General features: G+C 35.6%; 1 pseudogene; it reads right to left on the reverse strand.

Annotated features, from left to right (window-relative positions):
• Nucleotides 1–2,393: 2,393 nt before the first annotated feature.
• The window catches only part of LOC109437601 (60 kDa heat shock protein, mitochondrial), a 111,432-nt pseudogene continuing 86,159 nt past the window's right edge, over nucleotides 2,394–27,666 (reverse strand).

The raw sequence follows: 27,666 nt of genomic DNA on the forward strand, positions 1-27,666 counted from the left end.
GGAAAGGTGCTCACTCGGGTAGTAAATGGCCATCAACTGTGTTTGGATGGCCATCAGCTGTGGCTAGTTGGCCGTCGAGTGTAACCAGTGAGTCATTGGCCACTAATATAACTGCTGTGGCTACGCTAGTGGGAAATGGGGGCTAGCAAGAAGATGGTGACTGAGCCTGCAAGCGGTGCAGTGAGGGTTGCGAACAGTGTGGCTCCTGCTTCCTGTGTCTCCAACCCAGCCGCCAGCGAGAGTATAGTGGTATGACTCCCCTATCTATGGCTCCGTGGGTGTTCCTTTTTGGCCTAGCCACATCCTGCGTTCTTATGTGGGGAGCGGGAGCAGAGACCCTGCAGGCTGCCCTGCATGACAACAAGGTACCTTTTCCTGCACTTATATCTTCATCAATTTATTTCATTAATATCTTATAGTTTTCAGTGTACAGATCTTTCACCACATTGGTTAAATTTATTCCAAAATATTCAAGTTTTTGATGCTATTATGAATGAGATTTTGTTTTTCAATTTCCTTTTCAGATAATTCATTGTTAGTTCATAGAATCACAACTGATGATTGTATATTGATTGATTGTGTATCCTGAAACATGACTTAATTTGTTTATTAGTTCTAAAGTTTTTGGTGGAGTCTTTAGGATATTCTATATATAAGATCGTGTCATGTGTAAACAGAGACAATTTTATTTATTTCTTTCTGATTTGGATGTCTATTATTTTTATTATTATTGTTATTATTATTATTGACATTGCTCTGGCTATTACTTCCAATCCTAGGTTCAATAGGAGTGGTGTGTATATACCCTTGTCCTGTTTCTGACCTGAGTGGAAAAATTTTCAAACTTTCACCAGAGTATGGTAGGTCTCTGCTTGTCACCCATGGTGTTTATTTATGTTGAGATATGTTCCACCTATAAACAATTTTTTATCATAGTGGATTTTGAATTTTGTCAAATGCTTTTTCTGCAACTATTGAAATGACTATATTATTTTTATCTTTCATTCTATTAATGTGATGTACCACATTTATTGATTTGTATATCATGAACCATCCTTGCAACTCAGGGATGAATACCCCTTGATCACAGTATATAATCCTTTTAGCATACTATCGAATTAAGTTTTCTAGTAATTTGTTGAAAAAATTTGCCTCTATACTTATTAAGGATATTGGCTGATAAGTTTCTTTTCCTATACAAATATACCTCAGAGATATTGTGGGTTCAATGCCAGACCACCACAATAAAGTGACTCAACAATGTTTTTTTTTTTGGGGGGGGGGTTTCTTAATGCATATAAAAATTATGTTTACACTATACTGTAGCCTATTAAATATGCAATATGTATCATGTCTAAAAAATGTATGCACATTAATTTAAAAATACTTTTTTGCTAAAAATGCTAACCATCGTTTGAGCCTTCAGCAAGTCATAATGTTTTTGTTCATGGTTGCATAAACCTTCAATTTGCAGAAGACTCATTATCTGCAAAGCACAATAAAGCAGGGCACAATAACATGAGATATTCCTGTAGTGTCCTTAAGTGGCCTTAGTATCTGGGTAATGCTGGCCTTATAAAATGAGTTTGGAAGTTTTCCCTCCTTTTCCATTTGTTTGAAAGATTAAAGAGAGATTTGTGTTAATTCTTCTGTAAATGTTTAGTAGAATTTACCAGTAAAATCTTCTGGTCCTGAACTTTTCTTTTTTGAGAAATATTTAATTACTGACTCAATCTCTTTACTTGTTATTGGTCTGACCAGATTCTCTATTTTTTCATGGTTCAGTTTTGATAGGTTGTATTTTTCTAGCAATGCATCCATTTCTTCAATGGTTGTGTAACTTGTTGGTGTATAATTATTGATAATAGTCTCTTATGATCATTTTTATTTCTGTTATCAGTTGTAATATCTGTTCTTTCTTTTTTTAACTTTATCCATAACACATTTTTATTGCACAAAGGGTTATCACATAAATGAATATTTCTCTATTTGTACACAGATATTCTTACTCTCCACAGAAAGGCTGCTTCTTAACTTTTTATTGGGTGATGGCAAACACTAAAATCCTGATTTTAACAGAATAATGGTAAAAATGCCTCAGTGACTTAAATTGAAAGCAGTACATTGGTACATAACTCTTGAACTTAGTTATCAGGAATATACAAGTGTACCTATTCAAAAATACAAGATAAATTATATGTAGGCATGGACAATGACAGCAGTAAACCATTATGTGTTGTCAACTGAAACCCGTAACTAATGGTTATAGTGCTTTGCTGAAAAATCAGCCAGTCTTTCTTGAGTCATTTCCTTCAACTGATTTCTCTCAAGTTATAGGCCAGGATCACTGCCTTGAGCTTCTTTTCACAGTTGTCATTAATAATGGTAAAGCACTATTCTAGGAATTCGGACACACCTCCCGTACCACCTCCCATTCCACACATTCCAGGGTCTTTCTCTTCTTTAGGAATTTCTGTGATTACAACTTATGCTGTAGTTAACAGAAAGGCCATTCCAGTAGCATTCAATAAAGCAGTTCTCACAAACTTAGTTGAAATAATCATTCTGTTTTCCACCATATTCACAAAATCTCCAAGCATAGCATCATAACCAACTTCTGAGGAACTTTGCATAATTTTTCAACTATCAATAATCCCTCAACACCTTCATTTTTACCAATGGTCATTGCAGGAATTTTGAGTATTTGTTTTAATAATTTCTATACCAATTTTTTTATCTTTATTTGCTGGAGTTAATGAGTCCAAGACTGGAATGCACCAAAGCAGAGCACAACCCCCTCCCAGAACAATGCCTTCTTCAACAGCAGCTTGTGTAGCATTAGGGGATCTGTTACTCTTTCTTTTCATTCACTTCAAGATCACTTGTCCCACCAATCTTCAGCACAACTACTCCATCTGAGAATTTTGCCAGACATTCATTTAGTTTTTCCTTTTCATATTCACTAGCTGTGATAACTAAATGCTCAATGATTTCTTGAATGTGTTTTTCAATTTGAGATTGTCACCTTTTCCTTCCAAGAGCATGGCATCATCTTTGGTCACAATGACCTCTCCAATTTCCCTAACTAATGAGGCTGAGTATCTTCAAGATTTTGAGTCAATTCTTCTTCTCCGAACACTGCACCACCAGTAACAATAGCCAAGTCTTTAATTTGGTTTTTCTATTGTCACCAAGCTGGAGCTTTGACTGCTGCAAGCTGAAGACCAACTTTTAGCCTATTCAAAGGGAGTGTACTTTGAGCTTCTCCATTAACATCTGCAGCAATTATGACCAAGAGCTTACAGTGAGCTTTGGAAATTTCAAGAGCAGGTACAATGGACTGGACACTGGAGATCTTCTTTTTACTCAGTAGAACATAGGCATCTTGGAATCCACATTTCTGACCTTTTCATGTATTGATAAAGTATGAAGAAGTACAACCTTGATCAAACTTCTTGCCTTCAATAATTTCTAATTCATCATTCAGTTTTTCCATTCTTTACTGTGATGACACCCTTTCTTCCAAACTCTTTCATTGTATCATAAATGATGTTGTCAATTTCTTTGTCTCCATTTGTACAAATTGTAGCAAACTGAGCAATTTCTTCAGGATTGTCATGGGTTTAGACTGCTTCTTAAATTCAGCAATTACAGCATCAACAGCTAACATCACACTTCTGGTTTCCACTGAACTGGCACCTTTGCTAATCTTCTCAAAGCCTTTCTTGGCAATTGAGTGTGCCATCCCCAGCCTCTTCATTTGTATTATTGGCAAAATCTTGAACAAGTTTATTGCCTACATTTTTATGTTTATCTTCTAAAGTCAATGGACTTTGCAATGGTCACACCATCTTTTCTTACTTTGGGACTTCCCAACTCTGTTCAATAATTACTGTTCTTCCCTTTGGCCCTATAATAATGACTACAGCATTGGCTAAAAGGTCTACACCTTGATGCATTAAGTCTCGGACATCTGCCCCAAATTTTACATCTTTGGCATAAGCCCAAGCGAGATGAGGGACCAGTGCCTAGACACTTGACCTTGTCTGACAAAGCACTCTATGTAATTGAAACATTTCTGAAGGGCAATGGCAGGGCATGTGAGTGGCGAGGCAGTCTCTTGGTGATGAGTGAGGGCTGTTCTTAGTTTTATAGGTTTATTTCTTTGCATCCTCTTTCTTTTTCCTTGGTTAGTCTAGCTGAAGTTTTGCCAGTTTTTTTATCTTTTCAAAGAACCAACTTTTAGTTTTGTTACTCTTTTCTATTATTTTCTTTTTCTTTATTTCATGTACTTTTGCTTTAATTTTTATTATTTTCATACTTTTGCTAACTTTGGGCTTACTTTTTTCTTCTTTTTTCTGGTTCCTGGTTGGGTAAAATTAGGTGGCTTATTTTAGATTTTTCTTTTTTTCCTTGATGTATGCATTTATTGTTATAAATTTCCCTATTAAAATTGCTTTTGCTGTATCTGATAAATTTGGCATGTTGTTTCTCCATTTTTGTTTGACTCAAGATATATTTTTCCCATCAATTTCTTCTTTGATCCATTGTTTCTTTAGTATTGTATTTTTTAATTTCCTTGTATTTGTGATGTGTCCAGCTTTCCTCCTCTTAACTGATTTCTAGTTTTTCTTTAACCTTTGTGTTCTGAAAGGATACTTGGTATAATCACTATCTTGAATTTGCAGCTTAACATATGATCTATCCTTAGAAAATGTTCCACGTATGATTAGGAAGACTGTGTATTTTACTGGTGTTGGATGGATTATTCTGTATATATTTATTAGGTCTATTTTATAATGTTGTTCAAATCTGTTTCCTTATTTATTCTCTGTCTTGACGTATCCATTGTTGAAAGTGAGGTACTAAAGTCACTATCATTATACTGTTGTCTATTAACTTCTTCAAATCTATCAGTGTTTGTTTAATATATTTAGGTACTCTGATGTTGGGTGCTTATATATTTATGATTATTATAAATTCTTGATGAATTGACCTCCATATCATTACATAGTGACCTCCTGTCTATGTTGCCATTTTTGGTTTAAGGCCTATTTTTTTTCTGAATGAGAAATAGTTACTCTTGCTTCCTTTGCTTGAAATATTTTTTTCTATGCCTTCAGTCTCAGTGTATGTGTGTCCTTAAAGTTTAAGTTATCTTCCTATAGGCAACTCATATTGGATCTTATTTTTCTTCCATTCACAAATGTCTTGTTTTTTGATAGAATTTATACATTTACATATAAAATGATTATTGACAGGTAAGGACTTACTATTGACATTTCATTATTTTTTCTCTGACTATATTATAGATTCTTTGTCCTTGGTTCCTTTCTTGCTGTCTTTGTGATTTGATAACTTTTTCGTATCCATATGCTTTGACTCTTTTATCATAATCTTTTGTGCATTTGCTACAGGTTTTTCCTTTGTGGTTACGATGAAGCTTACTTAAAATATCTTGTATTTGTTACATCTTATTTTAATCTGATAAGAGCTTATCTTAGACATCATATAATATCTTTACAGTTTTATCTCTCCCCCCACGACCTTTTAGGTGCTTGATGTGACAATTTACATCATTTTAAAATGTTGTATGTAATAAAAGTCTTGTAAATATGGTTATTTTTATAGGTAGAAAGATAGATAAATTAATGAAGGTATTGGAATGGATATATATCTGTGGATTATGATCCAAAAAATTTGAAAGCCACTGATTTTCCATTGGGTTGATGAACTTTTTCTGTAAAGAGCCAGATATTAAATATTTTAGGCTTTGCAAGGTTTCATGTAGTCTCTTAAGCATATTCTTCATTTTTTGGTTATGACCCTTTAAAATGTAACAACTATTCTTAGCTCAATGGCCATACTAAAACTGGCTGTGGGCCAGCTTTAACTCATGGACTACAGTTTGCTAGCCCTTGTCTTAAAAGGTAAATTTAAGTTACTATATTATATCAATACTAAGAGTTACGTGTATGGCTAACTTTTTAAGAAACTGTCAATCTGTTTTCTAATGTGGTTCTAACATTTTACAGTTCTACAAGCAATGTATGAGAATTCCAGTTTCACCTCATCATTGCTAATACTTGTTATTGTTTGCTTTTTTTAAATGTTAGCCATTCCAAAGGGTGTATATTAGTATGCCCTTGTAATTTTAATTTGCATAACATCTTTTCATGTTATGCATATTTTCCTGTGATTTTGGACATTTGTTTTGCTTTTTAGAAACATGTTTAAATCTTTTTCCCTTTTTTTATTGAATTGTCTTCTTATTATTGAGTTGTAAGAGTTGTTTAAGTTCTAGTTTATAAGTAAGTAATTCTACTTTATTCTGGACTCCATGGTTTCTAATAAGAAACTCACAGTCACTTGGATCATTATTCTCCTTATCGTTTTACATCTGAGGACTTTCAACATTTTCTCTGTCTTTAGTTTTCAGCAGCTTGATTATAATGTTTGAGTTTATCCTGTTTCAGATTCACTGAGCTTCTTGAACCTGTAAGTCTACGTTATTCACCAAATTTGAGAAATATTTAACCACTATTTCTTTAAACTTTTTTCTGCACTTTGCTCTTTCTCCTCCCCTTCTGAGTCTCTGATGACACAGTGTCTTTCAGTATTGTCCCAAGGTCTCTGAGGCTCTGTTCATTTTTTAAAATGTTTTCTTCTCTTGGTTATTTAGATTGGATAATTTCTATTTATCTGTTTTTAAATTTACTTATTCTTCCCTTTGTCACCTCCATTGTGGTACTGAGCTTATCCAGTGAGAGTTTGTTGTTTTTCCTAATTGTATTTTTCAGTTTGAAAATTTATATTGGTTCCCCTTTATATCTTTTATTTCTTTGCTGAGACATTTTGTCTTCCCATTCTTTTAAAAAGTGTTTACCTTTACTTGCTGGAACATTTTTATAATATTTAACAAAGAATTAAAGTAACTAATTCCAACATCTATGTCCTCGTGATGTTGGCATCTGTTGTGGATTGTCTTTTTCCAATAACTTGAGATTTTTCTGATTCTTTGTATGCCAAGATATTTTTTTATTGAAATCTTATGAATGTTGATATTTTTATTTTAGCAGGCAATGGGCCCAGTTGTATTGATGCAGGAAGTTCCAACTAGAGTTCCATTGGTGTGATTTTAATGTCAGTTTTGTTTTCAAAGCTTGTCAGAGTTGTTTAGACCTGTCCCGCATGTGCTCCACCTAGTGGACAGTTTGGGCAGTGGCCTATTTCTTAGTTCAGTTCTCAAACTCTTTGGTATAATATTTAGGATCAATCCATGCAAAGGCAGCTCAAGAGTGAGCTAGAAGATCACAAACAACTTTATAGGGTGTTTTCCTGAGTTCCTTCTTCTTCATGCTCTCCCTACTACTTTGGGGTTCCATTTGGCTTCTGTTTTTAGTCCTCTAGCTGCAAAGGTGGGTGTTTATTTACCCTGCTCTGTAACACATTTTCTGCAATGATTCTTGTATCCAGAGCCAAGCAATGGGTATTTAAATCACACTCTTGGAACCACAGCTCGCCAGTTGGAAAGAAAAGTTGCATTTTCTCAGTTTTTGGTTCATGTGGGCCCGTTTCTGCCACCTCTATTACTATAAGAAAATCCCATTTCTTTCTCCTCAAGCTTGAACTAGGAAACTTCTCCTGAAGTTCTCTTTATTTGTACCAATGTGCATTATGTTCTCCCTCCAGGATGAAAAATCAGAGAGAAAACATTTGCTAAAACTTGCCACTGCTTAGATGGTAAATCAAATTCAGTTCTTTCCCAATATAAAGCCTTCTATTTCATGAACACTGTATAGCTCTCCATTTATTTTGATATTACTTAATTTTTCTCAGCAATGTTTTGTATTTTCCATATACAGACCTTGCATACATTTTGTTAAATATATTACTAATTCATGCTTATTAAATGTTTTTTAGTTTTTTACATCTGATACCCTTCACCCATTTCTCCCACCTCCACCCCCTGCCTCTGTTTCTGTATCTATGAGCTTATTTTTTTAATTCTACATATAAGAAAGATTATACAGTATTTATCTTTCTCTAGCTTATTTCACTAGGCATAATGCCCTCAAGTTCTATGGATATTGTTTCAAATAGCAAGATTTCATTAATAAATAGAGGGTGCCAAATGTATACACATTTTAAGAAAGGAAAACTGTATTAAAATTGTAATACTCAATATATACCAATAACAAAAATGAATACAAGTCACATTTGACTTCTGCAATTATAAGAGGTGCTCAAAGTGGACCATCAGCGTCCAGACACTTCTGATTATGGCGAACTACTGCTTGAACAACATTGACCAAAGGGTCCACTTGTATACATTTTTGGCACCCCCGCGGTATATATATACCGGGGGTGACAAAAAAATGTATACACATTTTAAGAAAGGAAAAATCTGTATTAAAATTATGCTGATGGTAATTACTTTGAGCACCTCTTATAATTGCAGAAGTCAAATGTAGCTTGTATTCATCTTTTGTTATTGGTATATATTGAGTATTACAATTTTAAGATTTTTCCTTTCTTAAAATATGTATACATTTTTTGGCACCCTCTGTATATATGACTAAATTATTCAAAATGATTTCTTCAAATTAAACAGGAAGAAAAGTGTGTTAGTATCATTGCTCAAGCTGAAGCTGTAATTAGTATCAAACTAGTATAGCTATTCAGCTTTGGATTCACATGACTATGTCTAAACTCTCCAAAATATTACTGTTCCAGAATGGGCAAAGCGAGATTATTTAAAGTCTGATTTAAAAGAATCACAAAGACCTTTCAGAATATTTCAATTAAGCATACTAGCCTAGTAGGCAATGGTTAATGGTTGGCCAATACACTGCTTTAAATAGATGCAAAGGCACTACCAGCCATTCTCAAACTGGTTCACTTAACTTAAGGACAGAAAAATATATGATAGAAGGATAAAATTGGCTGAAAATGTTGCCAACCATTGTAATGTGAGATATTGTACAGCAGTGGTTAAGAGCTCAGGCTCTGTAGACAGAATATACAGATTTGAAAACTGGCCCTGCCATTTGAATATTGAGTATGGTGATATAAAATGATGTATAATACCTAGTCCCCCATCTTCAAGATATTTCAAACTAGTTGAAGAGAAAATAAATACATTGAAGGATTAAGATTATTCACAGTGTAATTTGGGGCTATAATAAGGATTGCAAATTTTGCCGGGAAAGTTTGCTATTGTAATAAATATTTTGAAAAAAAATATGATAACCAAATTAGTATTGTAAATTGGTTGAATCAAATATTCTCTTATATTTTGGGGGTGTTTTAAATTGTACAATTTATTACACATAAAGGAGTCCATTCTTTCTAAATTTAGTATTCCACAGTTATTTTTTTATCCAGTATTTTTTTCTGCTATGTAGGAAATTAAAACTCCATTTGCAATAAGAGATATTCTTATGGACTCACCTAGACCTGGGCCATTATAAAACCTTTCAGCCTTCAAAACACATGTTTGGCATGGAAGAATGTTAGGAGGGAAGATAATATGTTGCTAGCAGTTTTTTGCTGAGTCTTTTCATTTAGGGTTTCCAGATAAAATACAGGACACTCAAATTTGAATTCCAGATAAAGAAAGAATAATTTTTAGTAAAAATGTATCCCAACTATACATGAGAACATTTCTTTGGTGATCCGTAGTACTTCCAATTTTTTATAGATGCACTATTATTATTATTATTCACCACTGTGAATCCTGTATGTCATAAAATTTTGGGGGGTTTACCTAGAGTCATTTGTGTGTCTATTACTTTGATGGTGTGAGGAAAGACAGACACATCAGGAAATGTATACTATTGAACAAAATATTTCTCATGTTTATGACTGACATGTTCAAATAAGAATATGTATCAGAAATATACATATTCTTGCCTTAATTTTTGCAGTTGAAAAAGCATAAAAGTACGTTGCACATACATAGGTAACATTCTTGTAAATTAAATGCATTAAAATGCATTTATATATTCTCGTATATAATTTTTAATCATACTGATGATAGGTTTACAAAAATATGTGATGTGTGTATTTTTATTCATTTTAAACAGATATTTTTTCACTGGAATAGGTTATAAATAATTTTAAATATCATAATAAAGTGCTCATATAAAGCATTGAAGGAGTTCAGAAACCAAAATTAGAGCAGAGACAGTATTAGGATGTGATATGTTTATACTTTGGTTGTTATGCAAAAAAATACTTTGAAAATTATTCACCACACTCTAGATATTAAAGAACTCTTCGCCAAATAGTGTTGCGTTTTTAAGACAGAGTATAATACTTCACAAATAAAGAAGTGATCACAGTTAGCTACACAGCAAATGAATCTTGTCTAATGGCAATCATCCAGAACTTATGTGGATCGCTGTGGTAAGCAGAATTCTAAAATGATGCCCTAACAATCCCACCCCAATCTCCTAAACTGTGAATATGATAATAAGCTTGTGATTACATTACTTTACATAGCAAAATATACATCACAAGTGCAATTAAGATCACTAATTAATGACTGAATTATTCTAATGACCCAATCTAATCACATGAACCCTTGAAAATCAAAGAGTTTTCTCAGTGTGGTAGCAGAAAGTCAAAGAGTGAATGCATGAGGATTTTGCCCATTGCTCTCTTTGAAGGTGGAGGGGCCACATACAAGGACCTGAGCGTAGCCTCTAGGATCTGAGAGCTGTCCTCTAATAATACATAGCAGCCAGAAAATGGGAACTTTGGTCCTACAACCGCGAGGAACTGAATTCTGCCAACCACATGAATGATCCTAGAAACAGATATTCCCCAAAGCTTCCAGCCAGGATCACAACTCTGCCAGCATCTTGATTTCAATCTTGTGAGACTGAGCAGAGATCACCCAGATATGTTGTGTCTTAAATTCTAACTTACTGAACTATTAGCAAATAAATAGGTCTTGTTTTAAGCTATCACATGTTTGTTAGCTTGTTGAACAGCAATATAAAATTAATGCAATGGCCAACTCAGAAAAGCTAGCAGGGTGATTTAAAAAAGTATTTGGCAGAGTACAAAAATATATCTAGTCCTTTTCTGTATTTTTTTTTCTGTTTTCTTAATCTGTCAGCTTAGATAGGTTATGCCTTTGAGGGAAGCAGAAAATAAGGAAGACTTGCCATTCTTTTTTGAGGCTTTGAGGGAAATTACCTGTACATTATTAAAATCAGAACCACATGAAACATTGCCTATGATTTTGTCAGGTTAATTGACAACTTACTGCCCTGATCCTTCCGTGCTCAATTGATGGTCTATAAAATGCCAAGAGAAAAAGCCATTTCAGAGAGTGCTTCTAGGTCATGAGTTCATGCTGAAGATTATGAAACTGCTGCCAATTTTTTATACCATTCAGAGCTCCTGAAGAACAAAATGTGCCAGGTTTCAAGTAAGTACTTCTCAGCCTTCTGTCCCAGTGTAAAACTTTCAAGCCAACCTCTGCTTATACAACCAGTAAATCTAGATTTGGTCATCCCTCTGAATTTCACTTAGGGCCTTTTTAGTCACAGCACAAATGGAAAGGCTCTGACTCATGCACTCTAAGTAATCCAAGTGCCTAGGGCATAACAGGATTTGAAAAACACACTTCTTACAGCAAATACTATGATGTAACCATCTTTAATAACTTGTGACAAAATAAACACTTCCAAAGTTTGTGCAGTATTCACTATAGGCAATCAGCAAAGGGAGAGGTCAGAGGGGAATTTCTTTTGCTTTCAGGCATGTAATTTCCTAAGTGAAAATCTTGATGGCCTTCTTAGTCATACTTAATAGCTACATTAGTAACTTACACCTAAAAATTACTTCAATTTAATGAAAAATATGTTTTGTATAAAGAAACACTGTTCTGTTTAGGGCATATCCACACTTCAAACTAGTAAGGGTGAGTTTAGGCAATTAAACTGGCCATCTCAAATTAGAATGTAGACATTCCAGTTACAAGAAGTTATGAGTATTCTGCCAAAGAAGGAGACATGATCACTTAGACTAATAATTAGAATGTGGGCTCCCATGTTGAATTGTGTGTCTCATTATCTAAAAGCTAGGGGAAAGGGTAGGAATGACAAGTTTGAAAAAATCCTATTGTTACCATGCAAAAGGTCTGGGTGCTCGCTGCATGAAATCCAAAACTAAAGAGGTGAGGTTGGTGGAAACAAAAGCAGGTTTATTTCAAAATGCCAGCATTAAGGGAAGGCAGTGGACTCCTTGTCACAAAGACTGCCTTCCCTCTCTTAATGTCGCCCAAAGGTTTTATAGGCATATAAGGAGAGGCAGAACAAAGGAAGGAGACGTTGGTCAGGCAACTCCAGGAAAAAACTGCTTCCCGGAGGCTGATTTGCCTCCAAGGCAGAAGTGAATCCCATACAGATGCAAAAACCTCTTCCAAGTCACTGGGCCAACAGAACCATTGAAACTGGTATTCATAGTAAATGTACAGTGAACAGAGCCATCAAGGTTTGGCTGAGAGGAAGGAATCAAAGAAAGGAAAAAAAAACAACTTTCATAAAGATCCAAGCCAAACCACTGTCAAATGGAATTACATCAGAGGTTTAAATCTCAAAATAGAAGATATAGGGTCATCGTTACAGTAGTCTTAAAAGTAGGGCAAATATAAAGACAAATGAGTCTTTCTTTGTTTAACTCTGTGACTAAACCCCAAAGATTGAATTATTTAATGAATATTTAAAGCTCCTATGTACTACCATGTTTCCCTGAAAAAAGACCTAGCCAGACAATCAGCTCTAATGCGTATTTTGGAGTGAAAATTAATATAAGACCCAGTCTTATTTTACTATAATATAAGTCTGGGTCTATAATATAATATAATATAATATAATATAATATAATATAATATAATATAATATCAGGTCGTATTATTTTTTGCTCCAAAAGTCGCATGACAGCTGATTGTCCGGCTAGGTCTTATTTTCAGGGAAACACGGTATGTACCTAGCACTCAAAGATAAAAATAATGACTGACTATGCAGAATTAGCTAGTCTCTGCACCTTTGTATTCTTTCTAGCTTTTTGCTAAGGGGTTATTCTCTTTTACTCTTATTGGTATTACAAATTGCTGTATATTCCAGAGGACCTGAAATTGAATTATTTCTAGATGTTACTGAGGTAATAATTTTTAAGTCAGACTTCCAGTGCGTTGAGTTCAATAGTATAATAGCTAAATCTCACATCTTCCTCACAGACTTCAATCCTTCGATTTTTCTTATGTGACTTCGGGCAGTAGTATGAGGTTGGACAATTAAGTTCGTGAACTCATCCTAGAAAAAGTGCTACATACCTCATTGCTGAATACCACTACAGTCACCTACGAACTACTCCCCTTGGGAAGCTGTGCACCAATGCCAGTGCCTAGTCCACCCTTGAAAGCAATTTTGGAATTCTTTTTCTGGAATGGCCATCAGAGCTGTCATCATAGTAACCTTGATGTCCTGAATGTCATCAACATGTCTTCTTTTCAATATTTCCTTTATCTTTGGGTAAAGAAAGAAGTCATTAGAGGCCACCTCAGGCAGGTAGGGAGGATGTTCCAATACAGTTATTTGTTTAATGGCTCAAAGCTCCCTCACAGACAGTGCTGTGTGAGCTGGTGCATTGTCGTGATGCAAGAGCCATGAATTGATGGTGAGAAGTTCAGGTCGTCTAACTTTTGCACGTAGTCTTCTCAGCACTTCCAGATAGTAAACTTGATTAACTGTTTGTCCAGTTGGTACAAATTCATAATGAAGAATCCCTCTGATATCAAAAAAGGTTAGCAACATTGTTACAAGATAGCGAACTTCATTGTCAGATCTTGTACCATATGTATCACAGGAACTTAAACAGTCTTAAGTTTCTTTTTTAGGAACTGATGAGACTAACTCCCTTTCAACTGCCCCACTCTCATCAATTAGGCCAAAGGATAAGGAGGAGAAGGGAGAATATACAGGCTAGAATAATTTTTTGAAATTTGTAGTCTCATAAATTCCTGGATCTATCTCAGGTGAACATTGTGTCTGATTTGATTCAGTGTTTGTACACAGCAGCCCAGGTGTTCTTTGGTTCCTCTGGCTTAACTTTCCTCAACAGCAGCAAAAACAAAACCTTTCTGGGGGAAAGTCTGCTGTGATGATTGAGTCAAGTTTTTTCTTGCAACACCCCACAGCTGTTCTCTTTTTTCCAAAGTATCTCTAACTAGTAAATGCTCTCTAATTCATTTCCCCAAAATACTATTCTACTTCCCACCTGGTTATTAACAGCTCCAAATTTATCTCCAGAAATCCTTAGAGCTTACTCTTGATTTCAATACATACCTGGAAAACCTACTTTTCTTCCACTCAAGCTTTGAAAACTTGCCTCTTAATTTCTCAATATTTTTATGATTTTAATATTTCAATCATATTTCTCTCTCTGTCTGTCTTTCTCTCTGTATAATAGATCCATGAAAAATCTGGAGAAATAGACTTTATAGTTCAGCCTTTGCCCTGGTGATCCAATGTATGGCTAATATCTCACTGTAGTTATTTGTTGATTGATGTAAGTTGTACAGAATTTGAATAATTATACTTTATTGTTCAAACTACTCTTTCATCATTGATCTCTGTATGATTTTTTTATTTTACATCTATCTATATATCTATGTATATATGCGTGTATATATGTATGTATCTATCAACTATCTCTCTATATATTTAGTTCTAATAAAATGAAAACCTGTGAATCCACTACAAACATGAGATGTAAAATACTAACAATATCTTTCACCTACCTATAGGCAACCCTCAACATCACTTTGCTTCCTCCCTTCCTCCAAAAGATATGGCCACTTTCCTAAATCTCATATTTATCATTCTACCACTTACTTGCTTTTATTAAAAATGTAGTTTCATATCTACATATATAGATATTTACACACAATTTAAAACTTATGAATTGCTTATTTCTGAAATGTTTTATTTAATATTTTAATACAACAGTTGACCATTGATAACTGAAATTAGAGCATTAAGCTGAGGATAAGGGGGGACTACTATAGTTAACTGCAGGTGATGGCAAGGCCTTACTCCAAAAGGCCTCAGCAGCAATTCACATGTAGAGGCCAACCAATGGCTCCAAACAGTATCTCTACCATGTTTCCCCGAAAATAAGACCTAACCAGAAAATAAGCCCTAGCATAATTTTTCAGGATGACATCCCCTGAACATAAACCCTAATGTGTCTTTTGGAGCAAAAATTAGTGTAAGACCTGGTCTCATTTTCAGGGAAACACGGTATCTACCAATGGATCTGGTAGATCATATGGTGTAAATGGCAGAGCAGAGACATTTGGGTCTTCTGGAATCAGTGCCAATTCAGAATCAGGGTCAGTATTTCCCAAAAGTTCTGATTATTTCCTTTTCTGCTATGTATAGTTACCCTGGTAGAAGGCTGTGTGTCCCTTTGGGCCAGGCTGGGAGAAAGATTAGCAGTATAAATTTTCAACCCTGTTCTGGGGTCCTTTCTCAAAGGTAACTGACTTCATTTTCATTCAAGGTTGTTCTGGGTCTACAAATTGGCTCAAGTCTGGAAATTTGATGGAGGGGCTGTAACTCTCTCTTTCTATGATTTGAGACAGACTTCTTCTACAGATCTTCTGCTTATACAGTTCAGGTAAGAATTTAGTATGCTTCCATCTATTGCGCTTCTAGGAACACCATGACTAACTAGCCAACACCATAGGTTCATGCAAGTCAAGACTATTCTGCTTGCTGCTTTGACTTGGTTGTCCATCACGGTAACCACATCTAGTGTAACTTGCCTGTGGTGGCTGAATGCCGCCACTGGCCCATGGCATCCCAGGATCCACTTACTCCCATTGCTTTTAGGTTTTCCACTGAGTAGCTGTGATTCCCTCTGTAAAGGTCTGGCCTACAGAGAAAAGCAATCACTGAGCTCTTCAAAAATGGTGGGATTATCTTCACAAATGTATTTCTGAAAGTATTGGTAAAACTTATGTGTTGTACCCTGTCACTGTGCGTGAGGTCTTAAATGACAAAACAAATCTAAGATTCCAATCTCCCTAAGCCTCTAAATCCTGTCCTTTGCATAAAACCAGAGAAGTGGGCATATACAATTCACTCACAGTGGGACATCTTTTGATCCATGTTTGGCTAAACAACTGAACAAACTATTAGAGCCCTAACTCCCCAAGATGCAATAGTAAATGCAGATTCTCTACTTAGTGAGCCCATGTTAATAAATTTGGGCTGATGCAATTTTATGTTTCTTCCACCATTATTCCACTTCCTTAGTATCCATTCCCACACATGTTCCCAAAATTTTCATCTGTATAAATTGGAAAATTCAAGTAGATCTTTTGGAATGTTGCACATGTGATCACAGGTCACACTTTGTTTCTCAGCTTTAGGATCCTGCTGGAACTTGAGTCTAGTTAAAAGTCTAAAAGCAAAGAGAAGTAGTGATGGTGGATCCTGAGAAGAATCATCATCGTTTTACGGAGCCAATTGACTCAGGGGAGACCATTCAGGGCTAATCCTGTCAGTTAGAGGTGGAGAGGTTTCTCCCACTGGAACAGGAGAAGCTTCTCCCACTAAGGTGTGTGTGTGGAGAGCACTTGCACTGGCAAAAAAGATTCATCTGAATATAGGGGGTCAATATTCCCAACTTTATTAAGGTCTTCCAATACATCATTATCTACATTCTTTTCCATTCAATGCCCTCATTTTAACCACAGATACCCTGTGAATGTGGGAGTTCAAATTGCATTGTAATTCAACCAATCCCAGGATGAAGTTCTGAATTTGATTTTCATCAGTTTTAGCTAGCCCTGAAACTATTAGGAGATAAGGGTTGCTTCAGGGCAAACCCAGAAGTTCTTAGGTAATTTGTGCAGAACTTGAGCTATTTTTAGCCCAGCTAAGGTGACACTAAAAATTAACCATCACGGATACCTACATAATTAGAATGGTAGTACTTTCTTGGTGAATTGAATCTTTATGATTATGTAATTCATCTGTTTTTTTCCCTAATGTTGCATTTTTTATATCTCTATGAGATGTGGTATAAATCTGATACACCAGACTTTTTTTCTGTATGATGTGTGGATTACTATCCTTTTGTTCTCAATCATTTTAGCCTTTTATTTATTTACTTTTTGTATGAAGTTTTCTTATATGAAACATAGACCTGGTTTTTATTATTGTTGTTGTTTCTATCATTATTATTATTATTATTATTGCCACTCAACCTGTCAATCACTGTCTTTTAAATGGTTAATTTAGTCTATCTAGTGTAAATATTTAAATATTTGCACTTGTTTCTAACATCTTAGTTTTTTATTTGAATTTGACTCAATTATTTTTTTAGGATATGTGTTTTAGGATCATGTGTTTTTAAGAATAATGTATATGTTTATTCTTTCTTACTAAACACTGTCAACATAAGAAACATCCAAACCTGTAGAGAATTTTTGAGTTTATTTGAGCAAAACTGATGACATGCCTGGAAGCAAGATCTCAAATACTCTGGAGAATGACAGTTTTGCAGTTTCTTTTATACATTTGGAGTTAAGGAGGGAATGAAAAGATTAGATGAAGGTGAGCAAAGCATGGTACAGAATATTTATCAAGATTACATGCTCCTTGAGGGTAGTTATGTCAACTTCAGGGGGTCTGGAAAAGAGGATTACATCTGGCATTTCAAAGGTATGTTAACCTAAATGCTCAAGAACAATGGAAAGGGCTTGTTTATAAACCTTTTACTAAAGAAGTCATACACATGGGGTGTGATTACCCACCATGCCCTGACTAGTTAGGAATTTATGAGCAGATCACCCTGTGAGGTTATTTTCATTCACTAAACTTGTACATACTCCCTTTTTGGTCCACAATACACACATAGTCACACAAACAAACAAAAACCACAGCTATCTGTACTAGATATTTATGCCTTCCTCCTCATTGAAGAAAAATGTCGTATTTTCGCATACCCCTTGATCTCTCAACAACCCATGCCCACAGTATCAGGTTGTTATTTTGTATGATTTGACTCTAGTTAATTATGAATATGATCTTTCATTTCCCTTTTCTTTGTTATTAGCTATATTTTTAGACAACAACAAACTTTATCGAGGTATTTAATCAACATTGCTTTGCATATGTCTTGCAGCATGTCCTTTATTTATTTATCTTGTTTGATTAGATCCTCCAAAACTGTTTTTTTTTTTTTTAAGATTTTTATTAAAAATATAGTTAACATACAATGTTATGTTATTTTCAGGAGTACACCATAATTATTCAACATTTATATACCTAAAGAAGTGCTCACCATGATAAGTCCAGCAACCATCGACACTATAATATGCTATCACAATATTAGTGACTATACAGTGGTACCTTGGTTTTCAAACATAATCCATTCCAGAAGGCCGTTTGAGTTCTAAAATGTGCAAAAACAGCTGACAGCTAGGCCTCAGGATCTTGCACTCAGCGGAAGCTGCGTGGCATGTTCCACTTCCGAGTGTGTTTGAAAACCAAAGCACTTACTTCCGAGTTTACGGCATTTGTAAACCGAAATGTTTGTCAACGGAGACGTTCGAAAACTGAGGTACTAGTATATTCCCTATGCTGTACATTACAACCCCATGACTTATTTGCTTTATACCTGGAAATTTGGATCTCTTATTCCTTTTCACCTTTTCCCTCTTTAAGTATTTTTTTAAACATTCAGTATTATTTTATATTAATTTCAAGTGTACAGTTTAGTGTTTAGACATTCGTATAATTTAAGAAGTGATCCCCTTTACAAGTCTAGTACTCACCTGGCATTATACATAGTTATTACCATATCATTGACTATATTCCCTAATTTTTACTTTACATCCTCATGACTATTTTGTAACTACCAATTTGTACTTTTTAATCCCTTCATCTTTTTTACCCTGACCCCCCAATTCCCTCCAATCTATCACCCCAACAAATCTCATACTCATCTGACACCATACATAGTTATTACAGTATTTTTGACAATATTCCTTATGCCATACTCTACATCCCCATAACTACTTTATAACAACCAATTTATAGTTCTTAATCCCTTCTCCCTTTTTCACCGACACCCCTAAACCCCTTTCCATCTGGCAACCATCAAAGTGTTCTCCTTATCTATGAGTTTGTTTCTGTTTTGTTAATTTTATTCTTCCATTCCACATATAAGCAAAATCACATTGTATCTGTCTTTCTCTGTCTGACATACTCCACTCAGCACAATACCCTCCAGGTCTATCCATGCTGCTGCAGATGGCAAGAACACATTCCCTTCTATGGCTGAGCAATATTCCGTTGTTTATATGTACCATCTACTCTTTATCCATTCATCCATTGATGGACACCCAGGCTGCCTCTACATCTTGGCCATTGTAAACAATGGTACAATGAACATATGAATTCACACATCCCCTCACAGTAACATTTTGGGTTTGTTTGGGTAAATACTCTGAAGTGGGATTACTGGGTCCTTCATTGTCTCTTCTTTTAGCCTTTGTTTTAAAGTCTGTTTTCTCTGGTATAAGTAATGCTACCCCAGCTTTCTTCCTTTTTTTTTTCTTTTCCATTTCCGTTTTCATGAAATACTTTTCCCATCCCTTCACATTCTGTCTGTGTGTGGTTTTCAATCTGAAGTGGAGCTCTTGTAGACAGCATATGTAAGGGTTTTGTGTTCTTGTCCATTCATCCCTCCTGTGTTTTTGATTGGAGCATTTAATCCATTTATATTGACAGTAATTGTTGATAGATATGTAGCTATTGCCATTTTACTATTCATAATTTTGATTTTTTTTTTCCTCCTTAAAGAAGTCCCTCTAACATTCCTTGTAATACTGAACTCCTTTAGCTTTTCCTTGTCTGGGAGACTCTTTATCTGTCCCTCGATTTTAAATGATAGCCTTGCTGGGTAAAGTAGTCTTGGTTCCGAGTTGCTGGGTAAAGTAGTCTTGGTTCCTTGCTTTTCATCATGTTGAATATTTTGTGCTAACCCCTTCTGGCCTTCAACGTTTCTGTTGAGAAATCAGCTGACGGTCTTATGGGAGCTTTCTTATAAGTTACTAATTGCCTTTCTCTTGCTGCTTTTAGAATTTTCTCTTTGTTTTTAACTTTTGCCATTTTATTAATAATTATAATGTGTCTAGGTGTGGACCTGTTTGGGTTCACCTTGTTCAGGACTCTCTGCACTTCCTAGACTTGTGTGTCTATTTCTTTCACCAGGTTAGGAAAGTTTTCAGTCATTATTCTTCAAGTAGGTTCTCAATCCCTTGCTTTCTCTCTTCTCTTTTTGTTACCCCTATGATGCAAATGTTGGTATGCTTGATGTTGTCCCAGATGTCCCTTAAACTATCCTCATTTTTTTCTATTCTTTTATGCTTTTTGCTGTTCTCGTTGGCTGTTTACTGCTACCTTGTCTTCCAAATCACTGATTTGATTCTCTGCTTCATCTAGTCTGCTGGTGATTCCTTCTAATGCATTCTTCATTTCAGTTATTGTATTATTCACTTCTAACTGGTTCTTTTTTATGGTTTCTATGTACTTTTTATGCTTGCTATCTCTTTGTTCAAGTTCTTACTAAGTTACTTGACCATCTTATAACCATTGTTTTGAACTCTGTATCTGGTAGGTTGCTTGCCTCTATTTCATTTAGTTCTTTTTCTGGAGTTTTCTCATGTTCTTTCATTTGGGATACATTTCTTTGTTTCCTCATTTTGGCTGCCTCCCTGTATTTTTTCTATGTAGTAGGTAGATCGGCTATGTCTCCCAGTCTTGGCTAGGTTGCCTTATATAGTAGATGTCTTGTTGGACCCAGTGGCAGTCTTCCTGGTCACCTGAGCTAGGTACTCCAAAAGTGTCCCTTGTGTGGGTTGTGTGTGTCCTTCTTTTATAGTTGAGACTTGATTGCTCTTGGCACATCAGTGGGTGGGATTGACCCTTAGTCTGACAGGCTGTGGGGTTTGGCCATGTCCACAACTTATGGGCAGCTGTGGGAGGCTTTTCCCACTGAGTGGAATTCACCCCAGCAGGTTCTGATGCCTGTTGAGATCACCCTTTGTGCAGCTTGTGAGGCTAATTAGGCAGTGCTCTGCTGTGGTTGGAAGCCAACCTGGGGCCTTTTGGGAGGGGCTTCAGTGCAGGCTCAGGTCACCCACTGTCTGTGACTGGCCGGGACCTGCCTGGTAGGAACTATAAAGTGATCTGCAGTTGTCTGCTGCCTGTACTGGACATGGATACACATGGGAAAGGCCATGCTACAAACTGAGGATGGCTGCCACCAGTACCGGGTCTGGGGTAGCTCTGCAAAATGTCAGGATGCTCCAAGGCCTGTTGCCACCTACTAGCTCCCTTAAGTTTCAGCCACTGGTAACACCTCATGTCGTATGGGAGTTGGGTGAGGCAGCGTCTCAGGGAGTCACTAAACTGGGAAGAATTGTGGTCACCAGGTTAATGTAAATTCTCATTCTGTACCAGTGCTGAGCCTGGAGGAGTGACTCAGCAAAAGTCTAGAGCACACTGAGGCCAGTCACTGCCTTCCTGGTCCTGCCTGACTGATATTTTTCTAAGAAGGAGTGCAATGCAGGCGGGGCTGGCTGCTCGTGGAGAAAGTACCTCTGGTGGTGGGCAAGTTGGGTGGGGCGGGGTCCCACTGAGTCAGCAGGGCAGAGCAGAGGAGCTCACTAGGCCAATCAGATTTAGATTTGGCTGGAGGGAGTGTGCTCAACACAAGAAAGATGGCGCCCATCTGCTGGCTGCTTGGAAGGTGGATCCCTCACTGGGAAAATACCAATGGTCCTCCAGTCCTCCTCCCGAAGCCACACACCTCAGTCTACCCCCACAGCCTTTATGTCTCCGATGTCCCCAAAGTCACCATCCCACCACTGGAGCCCAAGGTGAGTGCCTGCAAGCGAGTGAGTCTGTATGTGGGCCCTTTAAGAGGACAGCTGGGTTCCCAGCAGCTTTCCGTCCTACCCTGATGGTCAGAATTTCCACTGCTTTTCACAGCCAGATGTTGTGGGTGCTCTACTGCTTGGCACCAGTACTCTGGGCTGAGGAGTCTGGTGTGGGGCTGAGGTCCCTCATTCTTCCAAGGGGATCCTCCACGACCATGATATCCCTCTTATTTCTCAACCATCACAGGGAGGTTTGGGGCCAGTTTCACGTCTCTGCCCTCCTACCAGTCTCGATGAAGCTTCTTCTTTATATTTTTAGTTATAGGACTTCTGTTTGGCTAAACTACAAATAGTTCTCCATATTGATTATTCTATAATTTAGTTGTAATTTTAATGTGTTCATGGAACAACACAGGCACAGTGTTTACTCTGCCATTTTGGATCTCTCCCCATTCAAAAACTGTTTTAAAAGTGAGTGTTTGTGTTGTAAATTGTCTGAGGTCTCCATGCCAGTGTATATTTTTTATTATGCTCTCACATTTTTATGATAATTTGGGTGGATTTAAACATTCTACTTAAAAAACTATTTTTTAACATTGCTTTACAAAATATTACTCCATTGTCTTCTGTCATTTGGTGTTATTTTTCAAAAGTCTATTAAGCTGATTCTTGTACTTTTATAGGTAATCTCTTTCTATTTTGAAGTGTTTAGGTTGTTCTCTGTCATTTATATTCTTAGATTTAATTATCTAAGTGTTATATTTTTCTCCAATTTTCCTGTTTTGTTGTTGTTTTGTTGTTTGTTTTTTTCAATGTGATATCTTTCATCATTTTTTAGTTATGGGTTAATTTTATATATTGTTTCTTCTAATGCATTTTTTTAATTTCCATTTTATGTTTCCTCCTTCTGGCTCTCAGATTATAAAAAAAACAAACCTTAGCAGTCAGAAATTGTGGCCTCTAGAGCTTTAAAATTTGAGTTCACATCCTTGTTCTCTCATTTACCAGCAAATCACTTAAACTCTTTGTACCTCAGGTACTTTATCTAAAGGAGAATGATGATAATAAGTCTAATCTTATAAGATTGTTGTATTAACTTTTCCTGGCCCATGTTAAGCAGTTATGTATGTGTTTGCTATTATTCTTCTAGTTTTTACCTTTTTTTTTTTTGCCATTTCTGTTTCCCTCTGGGAAAGTTTGTCAATCTGGTCTCCCAACTCTCTAGTTCACATTGCATCTGTGCTTATTTTAACAATTATATGCTTCATGGCTAAAATTCCTACTTATTTATAAATTTTGTTATTGTTTTCTGTTGATAAAATTTCCCCCTATAGTTTTCAGTATGTTTACTTGGCTTATTATGAATTCAAATAACCATTTTGAATAACTAGTACAATCTAAAATCTCTGCTTCCTAGAATAAAATCTAATTATTTCACTAGTTATCCCTTTCAGGTTTCTGTTTTGACTCATAACACTTGTAAGTCTGAGTGGCAATGCATATTATACACCAAAGGCTGGCCAGGCTCCAGTCTGTGTCAACCTTACTCTTTCTCTAGTGGTACACTCAAAGTGAAGTAAGTGGTATGTCCCTAGGATGAGGAGTCCAGAGTATTGAAAAACATATTTTGATAACTCTAGTTTTATTTCCCCCTCCAGGCATTTTTTAAAGATAATGCCTCTCTTTTGGGACCTGAGGGAAAATCAGTATTTAGAGTAGGTATGCCCTATATCAGCACTCTGCAAAAAAAATCCAGTGGAACAAATCTATCCTAGATATGACCTGATTTTTGCTCATGCGCTTAGATAAGAATTGCCCGTACATTTTAAAGGAGTTGGTTAAAAAGAAGAACATGTGAGAGACCTGTGTGGACCCCAAAACCTAAAGTATACTATCTGACTTATTATTTTAAAAGTTTCCTAACCCCTGATTTAGATTATAATTTTTTAAAAAAATCAGAAAACCTTGGGAGTTTGAAGAGAGATGAGAAGAATAAATGCTCAAGGCTAGTCAAATTCCCTGGCACAGAGATTTTGCTCTGTTTTGCCCATATAGACACCTGAACTAAGGGTACGGATCTTTGCCACAGAGTTTTATAGTGAGTAGGCAGGTGTTGATTGACCCAAGGCAGTGGCCAGAGAGATTGAAGAGAAAAATTCAACTTTAAAAAAAATGTACTCAGCTTTATACCCTCCATACACGTACACAAAATCAGGTACTTCCATAAATTCAAGATGACTTCCATTTTCCTAGGAAGTTTTTCACAATTGATATTTGTCTTCCCAGGAAAAATTTTACAACTATTTTAGTTATTTCTTCTGGGTTTCTCTTGAGAGATTCACATAGCAGCTCATGTAAATTTACCTTCTTAGGAGGAGTAGACTAAAGAATGATGATTTTTTTTTTCTTAATTGGCTGTATCCGTCAATATTTTTCTTTTTGCTGTAACACTAAAGATAATTCAAACAGGGGTTATGTTCTCAGAAAAGAGATATTTTCCAACTTGCTACGTGGTTAGTGTTAAAGAACAAAAATTCAGTCAAGTGAATTTGAAGACCTAATTGGCTTCATTAACTTATTCATGAATCAGGCATCAGCCTTTGTAGTAAATAGGGAAATACTCCAAAAAGCTGTACAATATGGAAAGTTTCTATAGGCAGAAACTGGACAAGACAAGAAAGTTATCAGTAAAAACAAACAAACAAACAAGCAAAATCCGATTGTTTTAGCAGTGGTTACCTTCCCTTATGGGAAGCCAGGAGTCTTATCAGGAAGATTGTCTCAGCTTCCTTTAGGGGGTGGAAGAGACCCACATGACGTGTTACCTCATTGGTACTGACCAGAATATTCCAGACTGACTGATTAAGATTATATTCTTGGAAAATGTTGAAGCTATAATTAGTTCAGTTGTTATGACTGGCTTTGGCATCATGGGCTTTAGCAATATGTGAATCCATTTTGGGCCTATGGTTTTCTCTCTAATGTTACTAACAAAGAACTATTAGAAGCAATCTGAGTACCTGGTTAAGGACCCCAGTACCCACTTGCTTGGGCTCTGCAACTCTTCAGTTGTGTGATCTTGGGGAAGGTATTTAAACAGTTATCTGTAAAATGGGAATAATAATAGTAACTACTTCATTGGGTTGTCATAAGGATTAAATAAATGAATGTAAGGTGAAAAAATAGTGCTTGGCATATTGTAGGTGCCATTAAAGTGTTTATTAAATAAGCACAATTAGAAAAATGTCAAAAAAATATGGAGCCAGTATATTTATTATAATAATATAGCATTGCATATGCTTGAAGTAAATTTGCAATTTAATACAATATTAATACTATATAATCTTGCACTTGCAGAGTTTTGATAAGGCTAATTACATTGTCATGATCTGAGCCCATAAAAATCCCAGTTTCCCTTTTATTATTTTTTCTTTGGGAAGTTAAATGTGACTTCTGGTTTATAAATATGAATATTTGTAAGTCACTACTAATTTATGATTTTGTCATAATTTAATTGCACAAACATAAATTATTTTGTGATTTCTGATGTCCAAGAACATCGTTTTTTATTAAATTTATTGGGGTGACATTGGTTAGTAAAATTACATAGGTTTCAAGTGAACATTTCTTTAATACATCATCTGTATATCACACTGAGTGCTCACCACCCAGAGTCCATTTTCCTTCCATCACCATATATTTGACCCCTTTTACTGTTTTCAACCATCCCCCCTCCCCCCTTACCCTCTGGTAACCACTAAGCTGTTATCTGTGTCTACAAGTTTTTGTTTCTTTGTTTATCTTGTTAATTTGTTGCTTTCAGTTTTATATGCCACATATGAGTGAATTCATATGGTTCTTGACTTATTCTGTCTGACTTATTTCACTTAGCATGACAATCTCAAGATTCATCCAAGTTGTCACAAATGGTCCTATTTCATCTTCTTTTATGGCAGAGTAGTATTCCATTGTGTGTATATATACCACATCTTCTTTATCCAATCATCTATCGAAGGACACTTTGGTGGTTTCTGTGTATTGGCCACCATGAATAATGCTGCAATGAACTTAGGGTACACTTATTTTTATGGATAAATGTTTTCCGATTTTGGGGGTAGATTCCGAGAAAGATTGTTGGGTAATATGGTAATTCTATTCTTAATTTTTTGAGGAACTTCCATACTTTTTTTGATAGTGGCTGTACCAATTTACATTCCCACCAACAGTGTATAAGGGTTCCTTTTTCTCCACAGCCTCTCCAACACGTGTAATTATTTGTCTTATTGATGGTAGCCATTCTAACAGGTGTAAGGTGGTATCTCATTGTGGTTTTGATTTGCATTTCCCTAGTAGCTAGTGAGGTTGTGCAGTTTTCATGTATCTGTTGGCCATTCGTATATCTTCCTGGGGGAAGTGTGTGCTGAAGTCCTCTGCCCATTTTTTAATTGAATTGTTTTTCTGTTGTTGAGTTGTACGAGTTCTTTATATATTTTGGATATTATCCCCTTAATGGAGGCATTGTTTGTATATATCTTCTCCCATTCAGTTGGTTGCTTTTTGTTTTGTTGATGGTTTCTTTTGCTGTGCAGAAGCTTTTTAATTTGATGTAGTCCCATTCATTAATTTTAGCTTTTCCTTCCCTCACTGTTGAGGACAAATTCATAAACTTATAGGTAGTAAGCAAGAACCTTTTTACTAAGGTCTAAACTGCTATTTTTCAAAACAAACAAACAAACAAACAAACAAACAAATATTCTATCATACCTTGGAAAGAATATTTAATTTGTTGCTGATATATCTTGAAATAACAAGGGTCAACACCAAAGAGCTACATACTTGTAAATGTCCATAACATGGTTCTGATGATTTATACTGTAGGTTTGGAAAACATTTCCCTTCTTTCCTTCTATGTTCTTTGGCTGGCCAAGTAATTAAACTGACATAAGGCAGATTAACAGGAAAAAAAACAAATTTAATTTCATATGTACTGTAGTACCATAAAAATATGAGACTCAAAAAAATAAAAAATGAAACTCAAAGAAGTGACCTAAGCAGAAAGCTTTTCCACCTTTTAGACAAAGAAACAATAAATTCAAGAAGAATGACAAAGAGATTTAGGCTTGGGGTAGTAAATTAGTGAAGAAGTTACAAGCTTTGTTTATATCTCCTTCTTGGACCTAAATTTCCTATTTTTAACAATACTTCCTACCCTCCTGGAACAGGGAAGGTACATTTCACATGGCAGATTTGTCTTCTGCTTTTAGGAAGAAAAAAAGGGTTAGAGTGTCATTCTTATACTGGCCATTTCTCAAGTAACTTTAATTCAAAATAATATGTCAAAATGGCATATTTTGGGATGGCATATTTTGTTCCCCTTCAGTTCTAAATTGGAAGTAATTTCTTAGCCTCTTTAAAATCTCTGCATGATTTCATTGTGTGTTTCTATATTTTCTGATATTTGCTTTTTCTGTCTATCATACTTACAAATATAGATATACTTGTAAATCTAATGGTTCTCAAGAAATCATATTTTATTTTTATAACTTCCAATAATTTATTATAATTTCCAAATAGTAATTATTCTATAGAACATGGATGTATTTGACTGATTTATTTAAAGAATAAGGTAAATTAAATAACAAACTAAATAAAAAAACAAAGATTATGATAAAAGAAAGAAACATTAA

The sequence above is a fragment of the Rhinolophus sinicus genome, chromosome X (genome assembly GCF_036562045.2).
Source record: "Rhinolophus sinicus isolate RSC01 chromosome X, ASM3656204v1, whole genome shotgun sequence".
Taxonomy (NCBI): Eukaryota; Metazoa; Chordata; class Mammalia; order Chiroptera; family Rhinolophidae; genus Rhinolophus; species Rhinolophus sinicus.